Raw genomic sequence first — 25,191 nt, 5'->3', positions numbered from 1 at the left:
TCTACTCTTATTATTATTATTTTATTACCTCTACTAGCTTTTCTAGTTTCTTTAGGTGTAAGATTAAATTATTTATTTGAGGTTTTCCTTGTTCTTGAAGTAGGCCTATATTGCTATGAACTTCCCTCTTGCAACTGCTTTTGCTACATTCTATAGATTTTGAAATTTTCTATTTCAATTGTTATTGTCTCAAGGTATTTTTTGATTTCCAGTTTCATTTCTTCATTGACCCATTGATTATTAAAAAGCATGTGGTTTAATCTAGACATGTTAATGTTTTTTCAGGGTTTTTTTTAATAATTAATTTCCAATTTCATATACTGTCTTCTTAAAAGATGCTTAACACGATTCAGCCTTCTCAAAGTTATTAAGACTTGTTTTGTGGTCTAACATATGATCTATCCTGGAGAACGTTTCACATGCATGTGAGATGAGTGTGTGTTCTGCTGCATTTGGATGGAATGTTTTATATATATCTACTGCTGTGGGCAGGATCCCTTAGAAGAAATGGAGTAGCCATAATAGTCAACAAAAGACTCCAAAATGCAGTAGTTGGATGCCATCTCAAAAATGACAGAATGATCTCTGTTCATTTACAAGGCAAACCATTCAATATCATGGTAATCCAAGTCTACACCCACCAGTAAGGCTGAAGAAGCTGAAGTTGAATGGTTCTATGAAGACCTACAAGAGGTTTAGATCTAATACCCCAAAAGATGTCCTTTTCATTATAGGGGACTGGAATGCAAAAGTAGGAAGTCAAGAAACACCTGGAGTAACAGGCAAATTTGGCCTTGGAATATGGAATGAAGCAGGGAAAAGACTAATAGAGCTTTGCCAAGAGAATGCAATGGTCATAGCAAACACCCTATTCCAACAACACAAGAGAAGACTCTACACATGGACATCACCAGATGGTCAACACCAAAATCAGATTGATTATATTCTTTGCAGCCAAAAATGGAGAAGCTCTATACAGTGACCAAAAACAAGATTGGGAGCTGACTCTGGCTCAGACCATGAACCCCTTATTGCCAAATTCAGACTTAAATTGAAGAAAGTGAGGAAAACCACCAGATCATTCAAATATGACCTAAATCAAATCCCTTATGATTATACAGTGGAAGTGAGAAATAGATTTAAGGGACTAGATCTGGTAGACAGAGTGCCTGATGATCTATGGATGGAGGTTCGTGACATTGTTCTTTGTTCTTAGTGATGTTTTCTAAGTCCCACTTGACTTTGCACTCCAGGATGTCTGGCTCTAGGTGAGTGATCACACCATCATGATTATCTGAGTCATGAATATCTTTTTTGTATAGTTCTTCTGTGTATTCTTGTCACCTTTTCTTAATATCTTCTGCTTCTGTTAGGTTTGTACCATTTCTATCCTTAATTGTGGACATCTTTGCATGAAATGTTCCCTTGGTATCTCTAATTTTCTTCAAGAGACCACTAGTCTTCCCTGTTCTGTTGTCTTCCTCTATTTCTTTGCATTGTTCACTTAGGAAGGCTTTCTTATCTCTCCTTGCTATTCTCTGGAACTCTGCATTCAAATGAGTATATCTTTGCTTTTCTCCTTTGCCATTTGCTTCTATTCTTTGCTCAGCTATTTATAAGGCTTCCTCAGAAAACTATTTTGCCTTTTTTTTTCCCCTTGGACATGGTCTTGATCACTGCCTCCTGTACAATGTTTTGAATCTCCATCCATAGTTCTTCAGGGACTCTGTGTATCAGATATAATCCCTTGAATCTATTTGTCACTTCCACTGTATAATCGTAAGGGATTTGATTTAGGTCATAGCCAAATGGCCTAGTGTTTCTCCCTACTTCAATTTAAATCTGAATTTGGCAATAAGGAGTTCATGATGTGAACCAGAGTCAGCTTCCATTTTGTTTTTGCTGACTGTATACAGCTTCTCCATCTTTGGCTGCAAAGAATATAATTAATCTGATTACAGTATTGACCATCTGGTGATGTCCATGTGTAGACTCTTCTCTTGTGTTGTTGGAAGAGGGTGTTTGTTAATACCACTGTGTTCTCTTGGCAGAACTCTGTTAGCTTTTGCTCTACTTCATTTTGTACTCCAAGACCAAAGTTGCCTGTTACTCCAGTTACTGCCTGTATCTCTTGACTTCCTACTTTTGCATTCCAGTTCCCTATGATGAAAATGACATCTCTTTTTGGTGTTAGTTCTAGAGGGTCTTGCAGGTCTTCACAGAACCATTCAACATCAGCTTCTTTGGCATTAGTGGTTGGGACATAGACTTGGATTACTGTGATATTGAATGGTTTGCCTTGGAAACAAACAGAGATCATTCTGTTGTTTTTCAGATTGCACCCAAAGTAATGCATTTCAGACTCTTTTGTTGACTATTATGGCTACTCCATTTCTTCTAAGGGATTCTTGCCTACAGTAGTAGATATAATGGTCATCTGAATTAAATTCACCCGTTACAGTCCATTTTAATTCACTGATTCCTAAAGTGTCGACGTTCACTCTTGCCACCCCCTGTTTGACTACTTTCAATTTACCTAGCTTCATGGACCCAACATTACAGGTTCCTATGCAATATTGTTCTTTACAGTGAGTTTCTTTGATTTCATCTTATTTGAAACTCTCTGGGTCCAGAGAGGGAAGTGTCTCTTGAATCTTGTTAGGAAAGTTTTCAGCCACTATTTGTTCAAATAAGTTTTCTGTCCTTCTCTCTTTCTCTCTTCTCCTTCTGGGGCCCATTTTAATGCAAGTACAATCCACTTGATGATTTTCCACAAGCTATTTTCACTATTTAAGATTCTTTTTGTTGCTTTATTTGTGTGAGTTCTGCTCCTCTGCCTTCCAGGTCACTGATTCTTATGCTTCATCTAGTCTGCTATTGAACCCTTCTAGTATATTTTTCAACTCATTTACTGTATTATTTACTTCTGTGTCTTCTGTTTGATACTTCTCTTGAAGTTGTGTGTTCATCTATTATTTTTCCAACGTTGGTGGGCATCTTTATGACTGTTATTTTGAACTCATGTTCAGGCAAAATTTTTTCTGTTTTGTTTCTTTCTGCGGTATTATTATTTTGTCTTGTCATTTGGAACATATTTCTCTGTTTCCTCATTTTTCTTTACTCTCTGTGTTTGTTTTTTTTTGTGTTAAGCAAAACAGTTTCCTATCCCAGTCTTGAAGAAGTGGTCTTTGGGAGAGGGTATATTTGAGTCTGCTGTCTGTTCAGTGCCTTGGGGATGACAGCCTGCCAAGAAGCTGTCTCTTTGATTGTTTCAGTACTGTGGGGCCCAGAAATGCAATACCTCCTGACCACTAGGGCAAAGTATTCAAAAGGTGCCTCTGTGTGCCATGAATGCACCCTCTGGCTCTGGCAAGGCAGGCACTGTGGTAGAGAAGAGTTAGGCGAGGGCAAGCCCTCCCACTGGGACCAGTGGCATGGGAACCATGGTGGGGAAGCACCAGGCCAGGGAATACGATGCATGAGGGCCATGTGGAAAATGCCTTCTGGGTTAGAGGCACCAGGAGAATGCCAGGGTGGGGCAAGTGACTTTGGTGAGGCATATAGAAAATGCCAAAAATGGAGTGTACCAACATTAGGCTAAGAAAGCAGAAGAAGAAGAAAAAGAGATACTCACCAGCATCTTTATCCCAGAAAGGCCTCTGTGCCTCTGGTATATGCCCTATGATTTGTTAGTGAATTTCCTTTGCATATGGCCCAGGCTCTTTGCAAACTGCTGTTTCTACTGGGACTCAGGGCAAACGAGTCTAGGCACGAAGCTGTTGACAGTAAAGCCTGTTTTCTACAGCCCCATGGTTCTGCTGGGTGCAGGCTCCGCTGGCTTTCAAAGCCAAATGTTTGGGGGCTTGTGTTTCTGGTGCAGGTCCCAAGGGCCTGATGTGGCACTCAGACACCTTGCTCCTCAGGTAGGAGCTCTGTGTTTGTGATGTCCCTCTTGTTTGTGGGTCACAATACCGGGAATGGTCTGACGTCTCTGTTTCTCCCGCCCATCTCAGCCTGGCTTTTTCTTTTGTCATTTGCTGTGGAAGAGCTGTTTTTCTAGTCTTCAGGTACTTTTCAGAGAGAATGATTCTATATGTAGTTGAGCTTCAGTGCATCTGTGGGAGGTGGTGAGCTTAGGGTCTTCCTATGCTGTCATCTTGAACCTCTGCATCTTGGTGTGTTTTTAAAGGTGTTTTAAAATCTCTTCAAAGATTTTAAGTTTGCCAAGCAACAGAGAAAGCTGTATATGTCAAGACGCAGTTCCCAAAATTCTGTGACTAAATGCAAAAAGATTTCTTTTTTAAAAAGAAAAATCATTCATTCCATGTAACTGTTGTGGCTTATTTTGGACTTTTTTCAACTTTATTTTAGTTTTGGACCCAAACTGATAGAACAACTACTATTTGGATTATTGCTGATCAGCATAGCAGAGGAAAAGAGTTCACAGACAATTACACACTAACTCTTAAAGTTTTACCTAGAAGTGACACTGCTCGTCTATGAAGCAAGTCATTTTACCACACCTAACTCCAAGGGTTGGAGAAATGCAGTGTTACTGTACACCTGGAGAGAGTGGAGGTCTTTAATGGATAGCACTAATGATCATGTAAGGCATCTATTCCATTTGAAGATTTGTACAGATTCTAATCTTGATTCTAGCTTGTGCTTCATCCAGCCCAGCATTTTGCATGATATGCTCTACATATAAGTTAAATAAGAAGGGTGACAATATACATACTTCTTTTCTGATTTGGAACCAGTCTATTGTTCCATGTACAGTTCTAATTGTTGCTTCTTGATCTGCATACAGGAGGTGCCTCTCAGGAGGCAGGTCAAGTGGTGGAAATCTGCATACAGGTCAGGTGGTGGAAATCTGTATACAGGTCAGGTGGTGGAAATCTTCATACAGATTTCTCAGGAGGCAGGTCAGGTCATGGCATCTGATTCCATTACTTCATGACAAGTAGAAGGGGAAACATTGGAAACAGTGAGAGTATTTTCTTGGGCTCTAAAATCACTGTAGATGGCGACTGCAGCCATGAAATTAAAAGACGCTTGCTCCTTGAAAGAAAAGCTATGACCAACCTAGACAGCATATTAAAAAGCAGAGACATTACTTTGCCAACAAATATTCATCTTGTCAAAGCTATGGTTTTTCCAGTGGTCATGTATGGGTGTGAGAGTTGGACTATAAAGAAAGCTGAGCACCAAAAAAATGATGCTTTTGAACTGTGGTGTTGGAGAAGACTCTTGAGAGTCCCTTGGACTGCAAGGAGATCCAACCAGTCCATTCTAAAGGAAATCAGTCCTGAATATTCATTGAAAGGACTGATGCTGAAGCTGAAGCTGAAGCTCCAATACTTTGGCCATGTGATGCAAAAAACTGACTCATTTGAAAAGACCCTGATGCTGGGAAAGATGGAAGGCAGGAGGAGAAGGGGATGACAGAGGATGAGATGGTTGGATGGCATCACCGACTCAATGGACATGAGTTGGAGTAGGCAATTGGGAGTTGGTAATGGACAGGGAAGCCTGGCGTGCTGCAGTCCATGGGGTTGCAAAAAGTCAGACATGACTGAGTGACTGAACTGACTGACAGATTATAATACAGAGTTTTGAATACAGGGGGATTAATAAATACTGGTTAACTCTTTGCTTGACCTAAGGTATATTCATTCCACAGTTCTGCCTTGACTTGATTTTGAATGGTAGTCCTCTTGGAGATGACACTCAAGCTCTGAAAAGGTGAGAAAATGAACTGCACCCAAAACACAAAGGCAAAAACATTTTAAGTACTTTAGCACTTTCTGAACTTGGCAGTGATAAAGACCTCACTAATAGTGCAGATGAACTTGATATTGTGGCCCTATTTAAGAAAGCACTAAATCCTTCCAGCTGGAGATAATTGATGAAATGGCTATATCTCAGAGTTTCTCTGGCTGCCACTAACAATGTTAAATTAGATAAGTAGCAGCAGCATTTTGAGGAGATGGAAGCCATCTGATATCAGAGAGTAGAAAATAGAAACAGAGAAAAACATCAGAATCCTGAGAGCTATAGTGAATTTTCTGAAGTTCAAGCTGTACAAACTTAAGAAGTTGAATTGTAAGATAATGAACATGGGAAATGTGGCATATATTGTATGGTCTTTTAATTGTAGTTTATGTGGAAGGATAACCATAGTGTGAATAGATATCCTCAAAGGTATCTGTCCTGTCTTGTTCCCTCTTATGTCTATTAGTAGCCAGTAAATTGTGATAAGAAAAATAGGGCTGTGTGGACAATATAGTGTAATGTATGGTTAAAACCCTCAATTCCATTATTGTAGAACAGTGACTATACCTTGGAAAATGTATGTAGTTCACAGGGTTGCAGTTATGGTTAAATAAAATAATGAATACAAAGAATTTAGCTCTTTGCCTAGAATTTATTAAATGGTAACTGCTATGATTGTTGTAGTTTTCTTCTTATGCTGATTATTGATGCTTGATTTTTTTTAAGGTGATGGTATTTGTTCTATTTCAGAGACTGAAGAAATAAACATTCTTGAATAGAAACATGAGAGTGTATTTGATGTTCAAGAACAAATTTTTTCCATGAAAATTTTATTTTATGTATGCAATATATGCCTTTGTTAATGTGTATTTATACTGGGTTAAAACAGAAAATGCATTTCTAAATCTTATGCTATGCTATGCTAAGTCACTTCAGTCGTGTCCGACTCTGTGTGACCCTGTAGATGGCAGCCCACCAGGCTCCCCTGTCCCTGGGATTCTCCAGGCAAGAACACTGGAGTGGGTTGCCATTTCCTTTTCCAATGCATGAAAGTGAAAAGTGAAAGTGAAGTCATATATGTGGTCATAAAACCTGAAGGTTTTAATTCTAAATAAATGGATATGGGTCTCAGTTTATCAAAGACCTAATGTTTCAAGGAATGCCTGAATTTCTCTTTGAGATAATTTTCTAAGAAAAAAGGTCTAATTATTATTATTTCATAGAGTTTCTGGAATTAAAGAAAAGTAATGGGTTGTGTACTTTTCTCATCTCCAAATGAGATTTCTTTTTTAACAATGCAAACTATATAGCACATTTCAAATGTATGAATGTGAGCATTATTCTGAAATCCTAATGAAATCTGCCTTAAGATTTAAAACCTTGGTCTAGCTGTACAGCTTAGTGTGCTGATCTATTCAGCTTTCATCATTGAATGGCCTGAGCACTACTGGAGCTCCAAGCTTCCATTTTAACAAACTAAGCATTTCTCAAATATAAAACAAAAGCAAATTAAATTAAGAAGTTATATATTACAGTTGACCCATGAAGTGCAGGGGTTTTTCTCTGGGCTAATAAGGCTGAATGTTTAGGCTTCAAATTTTCCATAGTTTCTCTTCCTCAGTATGAAGCACATGAGAACCGAACAAAAACTCGAAGCAGTTTTGGTTTTTTTGGCACTTTTGAATGCTACTGCTCAGTCAAGGAAGCCATCATGAGGCATCATTTTGTGCAGACATTGGGCCAACTCATGGAAAGCTCTTAACATGGAGGAAACACAATATACTATCATTAGTGAAGTCTATTATATTTTCCTGGCTTTTCCCTGAAGATACTTCTTCCCTTGCAACTCCATTATTTGGTGTCTGTTTCTCTCACACACCTTTCCTACCTCTTTGTAATTTCATTGCTGTTTGCAAACCGTTTTGACCCTTCCATAAAAAGAAAACCAAGCTTTGTATCTCATGTCATCAGTCTGTTACCCACACCCTGCCTCTCTATGTTGTGGTTATCTGCTGAGCCCTGCGTCCTTGTGTCTTGCAAGTTTTGGCTCCTGACTCACTGTCAGTCTCTCAGCACCACTGCTGTCATCCTTCTTGATAAATGGTTTATTTGTGTACGTATCCTTTTAGTCAACTGGCTTCTCCCCCTAGTCCTAACTGCTCTCTCAGCCACTCACCCCATGATCTTGTTCTAGACCTTACCTTTACAACTGTGCCCTTCTACCACCACAGATTTTTTTCCATTCCCCCAGATTTTTTGAGGAACAAAAGAGTACAATACAATGGTTTGATATACATATATATTGTGAAAAGAGTATTACAAACAAATTTATTCATCCATCACATCACACATTCCATGTGTGTGTGTGTGTGTGTGTGTGTGTGTGCGTGCGTGCACACGGGTGCCCACTTGCTGAGAACACTTAAGGTCTCTGATAGTAAAGTCTCACAAACTCAGTTTAAAATGGTGCACTCCCTGAACTACACTTGATATTTGCTTCATCCTGTTCATGTTTAAGTAATCTCAGATAAAGGGTGTTTGTTTTACAGACCTATCAAACATAATTTTTTGTACTTATATACTTCTTCACATCACATTTTTTCTTTTCTTCTTCTTTGGTTATTTTAAATAAATATAGTAATGGCTCATAATTAAACTGTGGAAAATGATGAATGTTTTCTGGGATCTCTTTTGCATCTTTCTCACCAGTTTGAGTCACAAACTCTGCCCCCGCCCCACACCTATTTTTTTTTTTTTTTTACACAATTTCTTATTCCTATATTTGAAGTTTGACTCTTTTCAGTTACCATCCTTCTTTCATTCATTCACTGAATGCTGTGAACTGAAAATTGAGTTTAACTATTAATAGATGCTATAGTTTAGGGCTTATTTGGTTGATTTATGGGACTTGAGTCTATTACTTTAATGATTTCTTGCCACATGTAAACATCACCCGATAAATGCTTCTTTTCTATCAAATTAGGAAATTGCCAATTTATTGTAGTATTAAACACTTCCTGCATGTTTTTGTTCTCTTAAGAAAAATTAGAGAATGCTTATGTTTTATATCATGATAAAGAGTCTTTATCATCGCATTTGCATTCAATAATAAAACAAATATTGAAATTCACAAACTCAGCTATTATTTGGAATAACCAATTATGGGTTTATTGTAGTTATTTTAATAAAAATATAATCGGTTCAAAAATACTTGGCTTGATCTTTTCATTGAGGAAGGAGGTTATTTTTCACTCTAGTAGCTGCATTAATTTGCTTTTGCTACTAGAATATAATTAAGTAAATTAATTCCTTCAAGATTTTTTCAAACACCTCTTGTGCAAGAGAAGGTACTAAGAAAGGAAAGATGTTTAAGCCACATTTCCTATTCTAGAGCTACTTGCAAACTAAATGTTGAGACAGTGCTTAGCCAATGGTTAACCACACAGTAAACATTTCGGAATTTTTGTCCTTAACAAACTTTAAATGACAGTCTAAGTGTAGCTGACTGTTTACCAGACCAGTGGCCCCACCTTCCTTGACAATTAGCTAGATTGTATTTCCCAGATTCCCTTGCAAATAGGTGTGTACATATGATAATATCTTGGCCAATGAAATGCAGACAAAAGTGATGAATCCCATTTTAATTCTGTCCCATGAAATGGCCATACAACCCTTTATTCTCTCTTGTATTAATACTGTCTGCTGGCTGTTCATTTACTCCTGAAGCTGTCAAAAGATGGCATAGTCTCTGCTGGTTTAGGTTCCTTAATGATGCTGAACTGTCTATGCTATCACTCCCTGCTGGACAAAAAATAAATCTATCTGTTAAGCCTATGAGATTACAAGGTTTGTCTGTTACAAATTCTAGAGTTGCAAATAGATAATGTACTAATGAACTTAAAAAGTGATCCTGTTCATTAGAGTCAAGAGTGTACTTTATGGGTAAATAAGGCTCATAATATGTTTGAGATTCATTACGGAAGCTAAGTATGGACTTGCTTGTACAGTGGGAATCTGTTATGAAATCTAGGAATCTCAAATTATTTTCCATTGCTTAACTAGAGCCTATGAGAAAAAGGAAAAGGGAGTGAGGCCATGGAAGAGTCTTGGGAATGGATGGGAGTGTTAGAGATATAATAAGTTATTGTCTATAATGACATCTTTATACATTCAAATACCTATTGATAGGGCTTCTTGATGTCTTGGATCTACTCTTGACTGCCTTTATTCATTGCCAAGGAGGGCGGAACTTAATTAAATAAATGTCATTGCCAGGCTCCAGCTGACTCTGTTTCTCAACTCTGACCTCTGGACCTCTGTATTACTTTTATATTATTAAGATTTTAAAACATTTACTTTTTTGGCCTATAGCTACAATTAATCTTCTATGTGCTGTATATAAGTCAATTATAAAAGCCAAATATCCTCAAATAGCATTCACAGTTTTATTATTAGATACATGTTATTCACTGAAGAACTAAGTAGTCTGATTTTACTCTAAAAGAGGAAAATGTAATCCTGTGTCATTAAACATGTGACATTTAATGGAAAGTGTTCCAAATATCAAGGAAAAGTGGCATCTCTTTTCTTAAACTCAGGCAATAACTTGAAATCATGCTACATTATAATTTTATTCATACTTGAATTACTTTTTGATAAAGAATTTTATTTCTTTTCCTGAGTTCCTAACTGCTCTTCTTTTTTTGTTTATTGACAGAAGAGACATATGCTTTCACTGTGGCGTATTTTTATAGAAATACATATGCAAGTAATTTTTGTGAAAAAGTATATGTGGGAGCAAGCTTTTTTAATTTTTTGCATATCATAAAATGCCTTGATTGATAATTAACTTATAATAGAAATACAGGTTCAAAATAATTTTCCCTAGGAATCTCAAAAGAATTGTGACATTTTTTTGAAGCATTCAGAGCATCACACATACATTAAGCATACAGTATTATGTAAAGAAATCTGCCCCCTCTTCACAAATTTTAGATTTTCTCTTTGTATTTGAATTTATAAAACTTTATGAAAATGTTTCTAAGTGTGGGTCTTTACTCTTTGTTCCTGGCACTCAAATTGCATTTTTTAAATGAAAGCTTAAGTGTGTGTATTCATGTGTGTGTGTGTGTGTATGTGTATGTGTGTTTAAGATCAAGAAAATTGTCTTATTTCGATACCTTTCTCCTCCTTATTTATTTATTGCTTTGGATTTCTCTTTTTATAACTGGTTTTAAATAGTTCTTGGATTTTCTGGGCTTGTCCTTATTTCTTGATGTATTTTTTGTTATATTTTTCCATTTTTGTCTTTTTGCTTAATATTCTGGGAGATTTCCTTCTCTTTATCTTCTGTCATTCATAACTATTCTCTTATATATATACTTTTGCTGAGCCAGTATCACTACCCCCTAATAGTCACATCTGAGCATATCAGATTGTATTTTATCTATATGCATGCTTTCTGGTGTAAATTCAAGATCTTAGGCATTTGGTAGAATATTCTAAGTCTCTAGAGCATTGTATATGACAACCATTGTAAGAGTTTATGCCAGAGTGGACCTTCTACATCTGTGTCAGACTTTCTATTCTTTTAAACAACACAAGACTTTTCTAATCACACACATTTCTGTCAATATAGCATCAATTAACTGACACTTCAGCATGGTAGTGATTCATCCACCCAGATGTAACCACAGGAATCACAGCCCTGTTTCCCCACAGTATTGAAGTGGGTCATACTAAGCCACAGTCTATGGGGAGATGGTAATTATGGTTATAGATAAGATGACTACCAGTGCTTGGTCTTCTGCATGCTGTCATTTCAGTCGTCTCCGACTCTTTGCAATCCTATGACTGTAGCACACCAGGCTCCTCTGTTCATGGGATTCTCCAGGCAAGAATACTAGAGTGGTTGCTAGGCTTTCCTCCAGGGGATCTTCCCAACCCAGGGATGGAACCTGCATCTCTTATGTCTCCTGCACTGGCAGGCAGGTTCTTTACCACTGGCACCATCTGGGAAGCCCGGTTTTTTTCTAATAATTGCTGTAGTTTAAATGGCTGGAGAAGCTTCAGTGCCTCCTGTGATGGGTCTCACTCTCAGAAGGCAGAGTGTAGTGGATTGAAGCAAGCTGTTCATTTGGAACTCTCATATATATTTCACAACATATGTGTTCTAAGACCCCATGGACTAGTCCATGGAATTCTCCAGGTCAGAATACTGGAGTGGGTAGCCTTTCCCTTCTTCAGGGGATCTTCCCAACCCAGGGATCAAACCCATGTCTCCTGCATTGTGGGTGGATTCTTTACCAGCTGAGCCACAAGGGAAGTCCAAAATTGAAGAAATAAGCATTAGAAGGTTTTTTTAAAATAAAAAACGAAGTAAAGTCTACATTCTAAATCTATGTCGCTGACTCAGACTTTGTTGACAAGTAAAATTAGTTTTTGAGGAGAAGGTAGGTAAAAGTCTCTATTTGTGATTATTAAAGATTGAATTATATATGAAGTGATTCACCTTGGAATCAAACTTTATTCCCAGGTCATCTAAACCACTATCTGAAATTGCCAAAGAAACACAATGAAACAAGTTCTTAGAGAGTGTCACTTGGAACACTGATCAATAAATAAAATTTTAGGAGTTTAGAGCAATAGTAAGGATTGGAGTATACTCTAGGTTGTGTAAAATCTTGCCAGGAATTTTTACTGGACAGAAGCCAAAGCTGAGAAAGAAGCACAATGACGAAGGGAGCACAATGTCTCCTAAAGACAGAAAAACAGGATTGGTCCTAAGAAGTCCCAAATGTCTTCAAAAAACTCAATAACTCTAGTGTAGATGTATTTTCAGGATTTAAGGCAAACAGAAGGTCTGTAAAGCATTCCTTTATGGTTTCTTACAGGCTACTGAGTTCTGTACCAATTGCTCATTGCTTCATTCACTTATTTCTTCTTTTATTAAATTTCTATTATGTTTTAGGGACTGTGACAGGCATTAGTGATTCATAATCCTGGTAATCATGGGGTCTAAAGTGTTATACAGAAGATATAAAAATTATGCTTTTTTTTGTATTTTTTTTGAGGCATAATCTCTGTAAGATAAAATTCACCAAAGACAGTATAAGCTGATAAATGCATACAGTTGTGTAACCATCAGTGTAGTCACTCTATTAGTCACATTTCCATCCTTTTAAAAGCCTCCTCATTACTCTTCATTGTCATTTCTGGCCCATCTCCCCATGCAATCTGTGTTCAGCTTTTTTCTCATAATAGTTTTTTTTTTCTGGAATTTCATGTAAATGAAATGAAACAGTACATAGTTTTCTGTGTCTGACGTGTTTGACTTAGCATGATACTTTTGAGATTTATCAATTTTATTGAAAATATTGTTAGTTATTTTTTTATTTGTTGAAGAGCAGTGTTAGTTGAATGGATGCACAAGAATTTGTTTATCTGTTTGTTAGGTATTAGTGGTATTTCCAGTTTTGAGCTCTTAAAAATGCAGCTGTTAGTAACATTCACTTTTGGGTCTTTGTGTGAATGTATGTTTTTAATTTGGGGGGGTAAAAACCTAGGAGTAATAATTTCTGGAAATTTGGATAGTTGTTTAACTTAATAAGAAATTGCCAAACCACTGTTTCAAAGTAAGAATTGTAATAATTTTACATTTTCACCATCAATATATGAGAATTCCAGGGGATCCTAAATCTTGCCAACACGATACCGTCACATTTAATGGGTGAGTGTTGATTTCTCGTTGTTTTACCTTACATTTTCCTGGTGACTAATTATACTGGCTATTTATTAATGGGTTTATTTGCCATTCATGTCTTCCTTGTGGAAATCTCCTCTCAAATCTTTTTTTTTTTTTTAAGTGAGGTTGTGTTTGTTTGTTGTTGTTATTGAGTTCTGAGTTATTCACATATTCTGGTTAAAAGTTCTTTATCAGATATATGTTTTACAAATATTTTCTTCTGCACCACTTGATATTTTACTTTCTTGACAATGTCTTTTGAAGACCAAATGTTTTCATTTTGATGAAATCCAATATATAAATTCCTTCTTATGGTGTATGCTTTTTCAGTTCTTTGTAAGGATTTTTTTCCCTAACTCATGGTTACATAGATTTTTCTCTTAAAGTTTGTCATTTAGAAACTTTCATAGTTTTAGCTTTTACATTAAGGTCTATAGCCCATATCTAGTTAAATATTTTTTGTATGATGTAAAATATAGGTCAAGGTTTATTATCTTTTATTCTTGCCCATAGGCATTTCATTGTTTTAGCCTAATTTGTTGAGAACATGATCCTTTTCTTACTGAGTTACATTACTACCTTTGTCAAAAGTCAGTTGACCATATACGTGTAGGTCTATTTCCGGTCATTCTAATTGATTTCTTTGATCTGTATGTCTATCTCTACTGCTACTATACTGTTTTGATTATAGTAGTTTGCAATTAAATATGAAATCAGGTAGTGCGATTCTGCAACTTGTTCTTTTAAAAATTGGTTTGGCGATTCTTTATCTTTAGATTTTCCATCTAAGTTTTATAGAAAACTTGTCAATTTCCACAGAAAAAGCCAATTAAAATTTTGATTGATATTGTTTTGACTCTATAGATCAGTTTGTGGAGAACTGACATTTTAATGATATCCATAAACATGGTATCACTCTCCATTTACCTAGGTCACTTTCATTTCAGCAAAGTTTTATATTTATCAGTGCACATCTCTTATATGTATGTTTTTAAATGTATCCCCAAGTACATCATAAGTTTAAAGCTACTATACATGGCAGTGTTTTTTAAAATATAAATTTCTAATGATTTTATGCTAGAATATATGAATGCAATTAATTGTATACTATTTTTATATGCTAAGAACTTAGTAAGTTCACCCCTTTCAATCTATTTGCTTAGGACTTTCTACAGGGGTTCACCCCTTTCAATCTATTTGCTTAGGACTTTCTACAGGGATTCTCATATCATTTGTGCAAAAATCAGAGTTTAATTTTTTTTTTAATTTTCTCACTTTTTATTGCCTAAATACATAATCTAGGGCCTTCAGTACAACATAAATAAAATAATATTTCTAAGACTGTCATCACTGAGAATGGAAATACTTTTCTTGCTCCTGATTATGAGAGGAAGTAATTTAGTCTTTCGCCACTAAGCACAATGCTACCTGTGTTTTTTAAAAATATGTATGCTTTTTATAGGTGGCAGAAGTTCCCATCTCTTTGTATAGAATGCTGAGAATTTTTATCATAAGTATGTGTAGGATTTTGTCAAACACTTTTATTACACTTATTGAGACAGTTTCATTGCTATTTCTTTTTCGGTTGGTTAATATAGTAAATTACTTTACTTGAATTTTTTAATATTAAAACAATCTTGCATTCTTGGGATGAAACTCTCTTGGTTACAGTGTATTATCTTTTCATATGCTGCTAAATTTAATTTGTTAAAATTATGTTTAGGATTTTTATACCTATGTTCATGAGATACATTGTTTGGCAGTCTTCTTAAAATACCATTTTCTGGTTTTGGTATTAGTGGCCTCATAAAATGAGTTGTATTCTTTCTTATTTTTCTAGAAGAGTTTGTCTAGAATAATTATTTCTTTCACAAATAATCGGTAGAATTTAACAGGGAAGACATCTAGGCCCTGTTATGTCTTTGTGGGGAGGGTTTTAAGTATAACACTTTAATATGCATATAAGGCTATTCAGATAATCTATTTCTTTTTTTTTTTTCTCCTACTTTTTAGTTTTTTAATTAAGGATATTTGCTTTACAGAATTTTGTGGTTCTCTGTTGTACATCAACAAGAATCAGCCATAGGTACACCCACGTCCCCTCCCACCCAAACCTCCCTTCCATTTCCCTCCCCATCTCCCCCTTCTAGATCGTCAGAGTCCCTGTTTGAGTTCCCCAAGTCATATGGCAAATTCCCATTTGCTATCTATTTTACTATTCAGATGATCTATTTCTTCTTGGGGAAACTTTGGTAAATTAGGTCTTTTATCCATTTCATCTTCAATGTTAAGTTTATTTGCTTACATTTGTCTGAAAGAGTATTTATTTTGCTACTATTTTTGGAAAATAATTGAGGAAAAAATTTAGATTGACAGGGATTTTTGTTTTTGTTTTGTTTTTTCTCTTTTCAGTAACATGAAAGAACTCTCCACTGTCTTCTAGCTTGTAAAATTCCTGGTGAGATGTGAGCTGTCATTCGTGTCTTTCTATCATTATACAATTTTCTTCCTCTGATTGCTCTTATGACTTTCTCTATAATCCTAGTTTTCAGCAACTTGATCATGGTGTGTCCTGGTGTGGTTTTCTTCATGTTTCTTCTGCATTGCTTTTGTTGAGGTTCTTGGATCTGTGGATTTATGGTTTTCTACAAGTTTAGAAAAAATTAAAAAAAAAAAATTTAACCATTATTTTTATCTGGGATTTTTAGAATTGATTATACTGTCTCCTGGGTTTCACATAATCTCCATGTTTTTTATCCATGTTTTATATGTGACCTTCCTCATACTTGCCATGTCTGTATATTAGGCCTCTCTAGACCTCTGCAGAGCAGATCAGCTCTTTACCTGTAACTCCATCCATGCATATTCTGTGATATGCCTTTGTTGGCTCCTTTTTCTCAGTGATCACTTCTTCATAACCTTTCCATATTCATATGCAGGAATTAATTGAAATGTTTTGTCCATTAATTTCTCCTTCCCCATGTTCATGAAGGACTAAACTCAAATGGCCTTCTTTGATTACTTTATTTGGCATTAAACTTTTCCAAGATTAACATGATTTATGTCTTTTAAAAACACTTGTAGTTTTCTAAATGGTCTTATTTGTTCACTTGTTTCATATCTATCCCACCAGAATATAAACTTCATGAGGGCAGAAACTTTATTTTGTTTATGATATGATCCCCAGAACCTAGTACAGCTCCTCAGTTCAGTTCAGTTCAGTCACTCAGTTGTGTCCAACTCTTTGTGACCCCATGGACTGCAGCACGCCAGGCCTCCCTGTCCATCACCAACTCCCGGAGTTCACCCAAACTCATGTCCATCAAGTCAGTGATGCTATCCAGCCATCTCATCCTCTGTCATCCCCTTCTCCTCCTGCCCCCAATCCCTCCCAGCATCAGAGTCTTTTCCAATGAGTCAACTCTTTGCATGAAGTGGACAAAGTATTGGAGTTTCAGCTTTAGCATCAGTCCTTCCAAAGAACACCCAGGGCTGATTTCCTTCAGAATGGACTGGTTGGCTCTCCTTGCAGTCCAAGGGACTCTCAAGAGTCTTCTCCAACACCACAGTTCAAAAGCATCAATTCTTCGGTGCTCAGCCTTCTTCACAGTCCAACTCTCACATCCATACATGACCACTGGAAAAACCATGCCGCTGCTGCTGCTAAGTCACTTTAGTCGTGTCCGACTCTGTGCGATCCCATAGACAGCAGACTGCCAGGCTCCCCCATCCCTGGGATTCTCCAGGCAAGAACACTGGAGTGGGTTGCCATGTCCTCCTCCAATGCATGAAAGTGAAAAGGGAAAGGGAAGTCGCTCAGTCGTGTCCGACTCTTAGCGACCCCATGGACTGCAGCCTACCAGGCTCCTCCATCCATGGGATTTTCCAGGCAAGAGTTCTTGAGTGGGGTGCCATTGCTTTCTCCGGGAAAAGCCATAGCACATGGCAAATACTACATAAATATTTTCTAACGAATGCATGAATTCTCAACCTGACAGTCAGAATATGTCATAATTTAGTGTCACTTAATTTCTATTGTGTGAATCCTTAGATGTCCTTTAAAATTATATTCTTATGGTATCTTACCATGAATCATGATTTTGAAACTTGTATATGCCCTTTACTTTTCTTTCTCCATCCCAAAGTTATACTTATCCTTTAAGGCCTAATTCAAATCATCTTTATCATGAAGCTTTCCCTGAAGATCACTTTATTCTTCCTGTAAAGATGTAGACAATTCAGTTTCATGATTTATTTTATATTACTTTACTCTATAAAGATGGAGAAGCTCTATACAGTCAACAAAAACAAGACCAGGAACTGACTGTGGCTCAGATCATGAACTCCTTATTGCCAAATTCAGACTTAAATTGAAGAAAGTAGGGGAAAACCACTAAACCATTCAGGTATGACCTAAATCAAATCCCTTATGATTATACAGTGGAAGTGAGAAATAGATTTAAGGGCCTAGATCTGATAGATAGACTGCCTGATGAACTATGGAATGAGGTTTGTGACACTGTACAGGAGACAGGGATCAAGACCATCCCTATGAAAAGAAATGCAAAAAATCAAACTGGCTGTCTGGGGAGGCCTTACAAATAGCTGTGAAAAGAAGAGAAGTGAAAAGGAAAGGAGAAAAGGAAAGATATAAGCATCTGAATGCAGAGTTCCAAAGAATAGCAAGAAGAGATAAAAAAGCCTTCTTCAGCAATCAGTGCAAAGAAATAGAGGAAAACCACAGAATGGGAAAGACTAGAGATCTTTTCAAGAAAATTAGAGATACCAAGGGAACATTTCATGCAACGATGGGCTCAATAAAGGACAGAAATGGTATGCACCCAACAGAAGCAGAAGATATTAAGAAGAGGTGGCAAGAATACACAGAAGAACTATACAAAAAAGAGCTTCACGACCCAGATAATCACGATGGTGTGATCACTGACCTAGAGCCAGACATCCTGGAATGTGAAGTCAAGTGGGCCTTAGAAAGCATCACTATGAACAAAACTAGTGGAGGTGATGGAATTCCAGTGGAGCTATTTCAAATCCTGAAAGATGATGCTTGAAAGTGTTGCACTCAATATGCCAGCAAATTTGGAAAACTCAAGAGTGGCCATAGGACTGGAAAAGGTCAGTTTTCATTTCAATCCCAAAGAAAGGCAACACCAAAGAATGCTCAAACTACCGCACAATTGCACTCATCTCACATGCTAGTAAAGTAATGCTCAAAATTCTCCAAGCCAGGCTTCAGCAATACGTGAACCTTGAACTTCCTGATGTTCAAGCTGGTTTTAGAGAAGGCGGAGGAACCAGAGATCAAATTGCCATGATGGCAATTTTTTCCGCTGGATCATGGAAAAAGCAAGAGTTCCAGACAAACATCTATTTCTGCTTTATTGACTATGCCAAAGCCTTTGACTGTGTGGATCACAATAAACTGTGGAAATTTCTTCAAGAGATGGGAATACTAGACCACCTGACTTGCCTCTGGAGAAATCTGTATGCAGGTCAGGAAGCAACGGTTAGAACTGGACATGGAACAACAGACTGGTTCCAAATAGGAAAAGGAATTCGTCAAGGCTGTATATTGTCACCCTGCTTATTTAACTTGTATGCAGAGTACATCATGAGAAACGCTGGGCTGGAAGAAGCACAAGCTGGAATCAAGATTGCCGGGAGAAATATCAATAACCTCAGATATGCAGATGACACCACCCTAATGGCAGAAAGTGAAGAGGAACTCAAAAGCCTCTTGATGAAAGTGAAAGTGGAGAGTGAAAAAGTTGGCTTAAAGCTCAACATTCAGAAAACGAAGATCATGGCGTCCAGTCCCATCACTTCATGGGAAATAGATGGGGAAACAGTGGAAACAGTGTCAGACTTTATTTTTTTGGGTTCCAAAATCACTACAGATGGTGACTGCAGCCATGAAATTAAAAGATGCTTACTGCTTGGAAGGAAAGTTATGACCAACCTGGATAGCATATTCAAAAGCAGAGACATTACTTTGCCAACAAAGGTTTGTCTAGTCAAGGCTATGGTTTTTCCTGTGGTCATGTATGGATGTGAGAGTTGGACTGTGAAGAAGGCTGAGCACTGAAGAACTGATGCTTTTGAACTGTGGTGTTGGAGAAGACTCTTGAGAGTCCCTTGGACTGCAAGGAGATCCAACCAGTCCATTCTGAAGAGATCAGCCCTGGGATTTCTTTGGAAGGAATGATGCTAAAGCTGAAACTCCAGTACTTTGGCCACCTCATGCAAAGAGTTAACTCATTGGAAAAGACTCTGCTGCTGGAGGGGATTGTGGGCAGGAGGAGAAGGGGATGACAGAGGATGAGATGGCTGGATGGCATCACTGACTCGATGGACGTGAGTCTGAGTGAACTCTGGGAGTTGGCAATGGACAGGGAGGCCTGGTGTGCTGAGATTCATGGGGTCGCAAAGAGTCGGGCACGACTGAGTGACTGAACTGAACTGAATAATTATTTCATGGTAGAGTCTTTTCATCCTAACAGACTTTTAAGCTCCTCAAAGCCAGGATCCCCTTTTATATGTGCTAAGAAGAGTCTAAATTAAACACATAAGAAAAATCTTATAATGCTCAGTTTTATATAGATGTATAAAGATTATGAAATTGTTTTTCTAGGTGTATATACACATGTAGGGAGCTATTTTAAGAGCATTATTCATTTATTTATTCTTTTCATAAATATTTTTTGAGTGCCTTCCTCATGCCAGGCACTGCTATAGGTGCTAAAGATATATAAGTGAATAAAACAACAATAAAAAAAAATCCCTCACCTTAAAAAAAATTATTTTTTAATTGAGGTATAATTGCCATATAACCTTATTCTAGTTCAAGTGTACAACATAATGATTTGACATTTTATACACTGCAAAATGATCACCACAATAAGCCAATCATCACCATCCATAGTTAGAAAATGTTTTTCTTATGATGAAAACTGTTAAAATCTGCTCTCTTAGCAACTTGCAAATACATAATACACTAGTGTTAACTATACATATTATATTGTATATTACATCCCAATGATTTACTTATTTTATATCTGAAAATTTGCACCTTTTGATCTTCTTCACCCATATTGCCCTTCCATCCCTGACTTTTCTGAGCCAATGTTTTCTTAGGAGTTGACAGACAAGAACAATTTTGGAATATATTATATCTTAAGTAATTATGTGTAAAGCAAGTACTTCACATTTGAAGGAGAAAAAAATCTTGTTTAATTAAAATGTAAGTATTAAGTCCTCAAAATTTTATACAAGACATTTTCCATATCTTCTGTTTAGATATAGATTCTATGATCTGTTTTAAAACAATGAATATCTATGTGAGTTGAAAGGGAAAGAATATTACTGTATTTGCTTAATTGTGGAGTAATTAGTGAACAGTAAGTATAGTCTTCTAACTTGATCTGAATTTTCTATGGTTTATTGTGAGCCATGACATTGACTTAATGTGTCCTTGAAAACTACTAAAGTGGAAATTTCATTCGTGAGTTGAAATCAACACGTTATCAGGAGGGAATGTTTGTGCCCTGGATTACTTGGGGTATGTTCCTTGTGGTTCTTTCTTGCTGTTCCACTCTTTCCATTCTCTCCTAAAACCCTAAGTGTGAAATTTAAAAATGGTCCTCTCACTGTCTTCTTTTCCAAGAATCCATTCCAAATAGTGCACATGAGCAGACCTCTTTGTGGAAATTTAATCTCCATCTCTTCTCAGGACATTTGTTCATAAAAGCCTCACAACAGGCATGTAGCCACTGGCATGAAGGTAAAATTTTTGTTTCAGCAGCTATGTTTATTGGAATTATATATTTTTGATCATATACATTGTTTAAATATCCTCCAACTTCTCTAATCCTACTCTTCCAACACCTTGCTTTTATTTCCTGGATTATGTAGCCTAGTTTCAAAAAGCCCTTGAAAAATGGTTAAAAATAGAGTATTAAAAATTTTTTTATAGTTCAAGGAAAGAGTAAAATATTATTAGATAAGCATTATTGATTGCAGAAATATTAATGACTATTAAAAATAAATATCTATTAATATTAAAACTCTAAATTGTGAAGTAATAAAGGATTTTAAAGCTAAATATTATGCTAACATTCAAATGTGTGATGTAAATATCCAATAACATTTATAAGTTTCATATTTTAAAGATGAGATTAATTTCTATTTGTTTTTCATTTTTATAAATATCAAAGTATAATGTATTATGAACAATGCAAGGAATATAATTTTTGAAATTTCTTAAGGCACTCATAATTTATCAATGCTGTCTGTCTTTTCCCAAAACAGCTTGGTGTTTTTATAGTAAAATTATAAAATAGAGTGTGTTTCACTCAGGCAAAAGGTTGCATGAATCTAGGAAAAAAGAGAATATTTTAAGGCTATACACCACTTTTCCCTGCCATTTTTCATGTCATTTTAAAAATACGTCTGCATGTCCATTTATTCATTCAACAGATGTTTATTGATCTATGTGCCAGATACCATTCTAAAGGCTGAAGATACTATAGTGAAAAAAATATTGTAGTCCTCATGGAGTTGACGATCCAGCAGATAGATATGCAATGGAATAAAAAAGCAAAGAACATAATATGTCAGATAGCAATAAGGCAAAACACATAAATCAAGAAAGGTGGTTGAACTTTTAAATAGGATGACCAGGAAGGGCTTCTATGAGAAAGCGAGTTGGAGTAAAGATTTAAAGGGATAAGACAGCAAGCCACATGGTTACCTGAGGAAAGAATGATTGAAGTTGAAGAAACAGTAAATGTAAAAATTTTAGGTAGGGATGTGTTTGGTGTGGAGAGGAACAGAATGATGCCAGTAAACTGGAAGAGTGACTGAGTCAATGAACCTGTTGATCTTCCTCTGCCTATATGAATGCTGGAATATGTGTTGTCTAACGAGTAATGTTTGCCTACTGTTCATTAGTGGTTACAGATCTTTAGGACAGTGATTATTTACTTTTATATTTTTATTTTAACAACTTTATTTTGGGGAGAGCAGATTTAGGTTTACAACAAGAGGGAGAGATTCCTCACATATCCCCTACCTCCACAGATGCACATCTTTCCCTGTTGTCAACATATCAACATCACTCATCAGAATGGCACGTTATCTTTTTTTTTTTAAACCAAGGATGAGCATACATTAACATATCATAAGTACTCAAATTCCATATTTACCATGAGGTTCTCTCTTGGTTGTTGTACATTGTACAATATTGCATATTTTATGAGTTTTGGACATACATATAATTACAAATATCCATCATTACAATTTCTAATTTTCTTCAAGAGATCTCTAGTCTTTCCCATTCTATTATTTTCCTCTATTTCTTGCATTGATCACTGAGGAAGGCTTTCTTATCTTTCCTTGCCATTTTTTGGAACTTTGCATTCAAATGGATATATCTTTTCTTTTCTCTTTTGCCTTTCACTTCTCTTCCTTTCTCAGCTATTTGTAAGGCCTCCACAGACAACTCTTTTGCCTTTTTGCATTTCTTTTTCTTGGGGATGGTCTTGATTACTGCTTCTTGTACAATGTCACAAACCTTTGTCCATAGTTCTTCAGGGACTCTATCAGATCTAATCCCTTGTATCTAATTGTCACTTCCCCAGTATAATTGTAAGGGATTTGATTGAAGTCATACCTGAATGATCTAGTGGTTTTCCCTACTTTCTAAAATTTAAGTCTGAATTTGGCAGTAAGGTGTTCATGATCAGTAAGGTGTTCACAATCAGCTCCTGGTCTTGTTTTTTGCTGACTGTATAGAGCTTCTCCATCTTTGGCTGCAAATAATATACTCAATCTGATTTCAATATTGAGCATCTGGTGATGTCCATGTGTGGAGACTTCTCTTGTGTTGTTGGAAGAGGCTGTTTGCTATGACCAGTGCATTCCCTTGGCCAAACTCTGCTAGCCTTTGACCTGCTTTATTTTGTACTTCAAGGCCAAATTTGCTTGTTACTTCAGGTATCTCTTGACTTCCTATGTTTGCATTCCAGTCCCCTATAATGAAAAAGACATCTTTTTTGGGTGTTAGTTCTAGAAGGTCTTGTAGGTCTTCATAGAATTATGCAACTTCAGCTTTTTCAGCATTACTGGTCAGGGGATAGATTTGGATTACCGTGACATTTGAATGGTATGCCTTCAAAACGAACAGTATGTGAACCATGAACTTCAAGTTGTTCAAACTGTATTTGGAAAAGACAGAGAAACCAGAGACTAAATTGCCAACATCTGTTGGATCATTGAAAAAGCAAGAGAGTTCCAGAAAAACTTCCACTTCTGCTTTATTGACTATGCCAAAACCTTTGACTGTGTGGATCACAACAAACTGCAAAATTCTTAAAGTGATGGGAATACCAGACCACCTGACATGCCTCCTGAGAAATCTGTATGCAGATCAGGAAGCAACAGTTAGAACTGGACATGGAAAAACAGACTGGTTCCAAATCAGGAAAGGAGTATGTCAAGACTGTATATTTAACTTATATGCGGAGTACATCATGTGAAATGCTGGGCTGAATGAAGCTTATTTAACTTATATGCAGAGTACATCATGTGAAATCCTGGGCTGGATGAAGCACAAGCTGGAATCGAGATTGCTGGAAGAAATTATCAATAACCTCAGATACGCAGACAACAATACCCTTATGGCACAAAGCAAAGAAGAACTAAAGAGCCTTCTGATGAAAGTGAAAAAGGAGAGGGAAAAAGTTGGTTTAAAATTCAGCATTCAGAAAACTAAGATATGGCATCTGGTCCTATCAGTTCATGGCAAATAGATAGGGAAACAATGGAAAGAGTGAGAGACTTTATTTTCTTGGGGTCCAAAATCACTGCAGATGGAGACTGCAGCCATGAAATTAAAAGATGCTTGCCCTTTGGAAGAAAAGCTATGACCAAGCTATACAACATACTAAAAAGCAGAGACATTACTTTGCCAACAAAGGTCCATATAGTCAACGCTATGGTATGGCTGTGACAGTTGGACTATAAAGAAAGCTGAGTGCCAAAGAATTGATGCTTTTGAGCTGTGGTGTTGGAGAAGACTCTTGAGAGTCCCTTGAATGGCAAGGAGGTCCAACCAGTCTATCCTAAAGGAAATCAGTCCTGAATATTCATTGGAAGGACTGATGCTGAAGCTGAAACTCCAATACTTTGGCCTCCTGATGCAAAGAAGTAACTCATTTGAAAAGACCCTGATGCTGGGAAAGATTGAAGGCAGGAGGAGAAGGGGACGACAGAAGATTAAATGGTTGGATGGCATCACTGACTCAATGGACATGAGTTTGAGTAAGCTCTGCGAGTTGATGATGGACAGGGAAGCCTGGCACGCTGTAGTCCATAGAGTTGAAAGGTGTCGGACATGACTGAACAACTAAACTGATACTGATACTGATCATTACAACATTGTACAGAGTATTTTCACTGCCCTAAAATTTCTCTTTGCTTCATTTATTCATCCCTTCCCCTTCTTTCTGCAAGCACTGTTTTTTTTTTTTTAATTGTCTCCATACTTATGCCTTTTCTAGAATGTTGTATAGTTGGAATCTATCAGTGTATACCTGTTTCAGCTTGACGTCTTTCACTTAGTGACATGCATTTAAGGTTCCTTCATGTCTTTTTTT

Source organism: Bos javanicus, chromosome 3, assembly GCF_032452875.1.
Source record: "Bos javanicus breed banteng chromosome 3, ARS-OSU_banteng_1.0, whole genome shotgun sequence".
Taxonomy (NCBI): domain Eukaryota; kingdom Metazoa; phylum Chordata; class Mammalia; order Artiodactyla; family Bovidae; genus Bos; species Bos javanicus.
Note: the sequence above shows the minus strand (reverse complement) of the source record.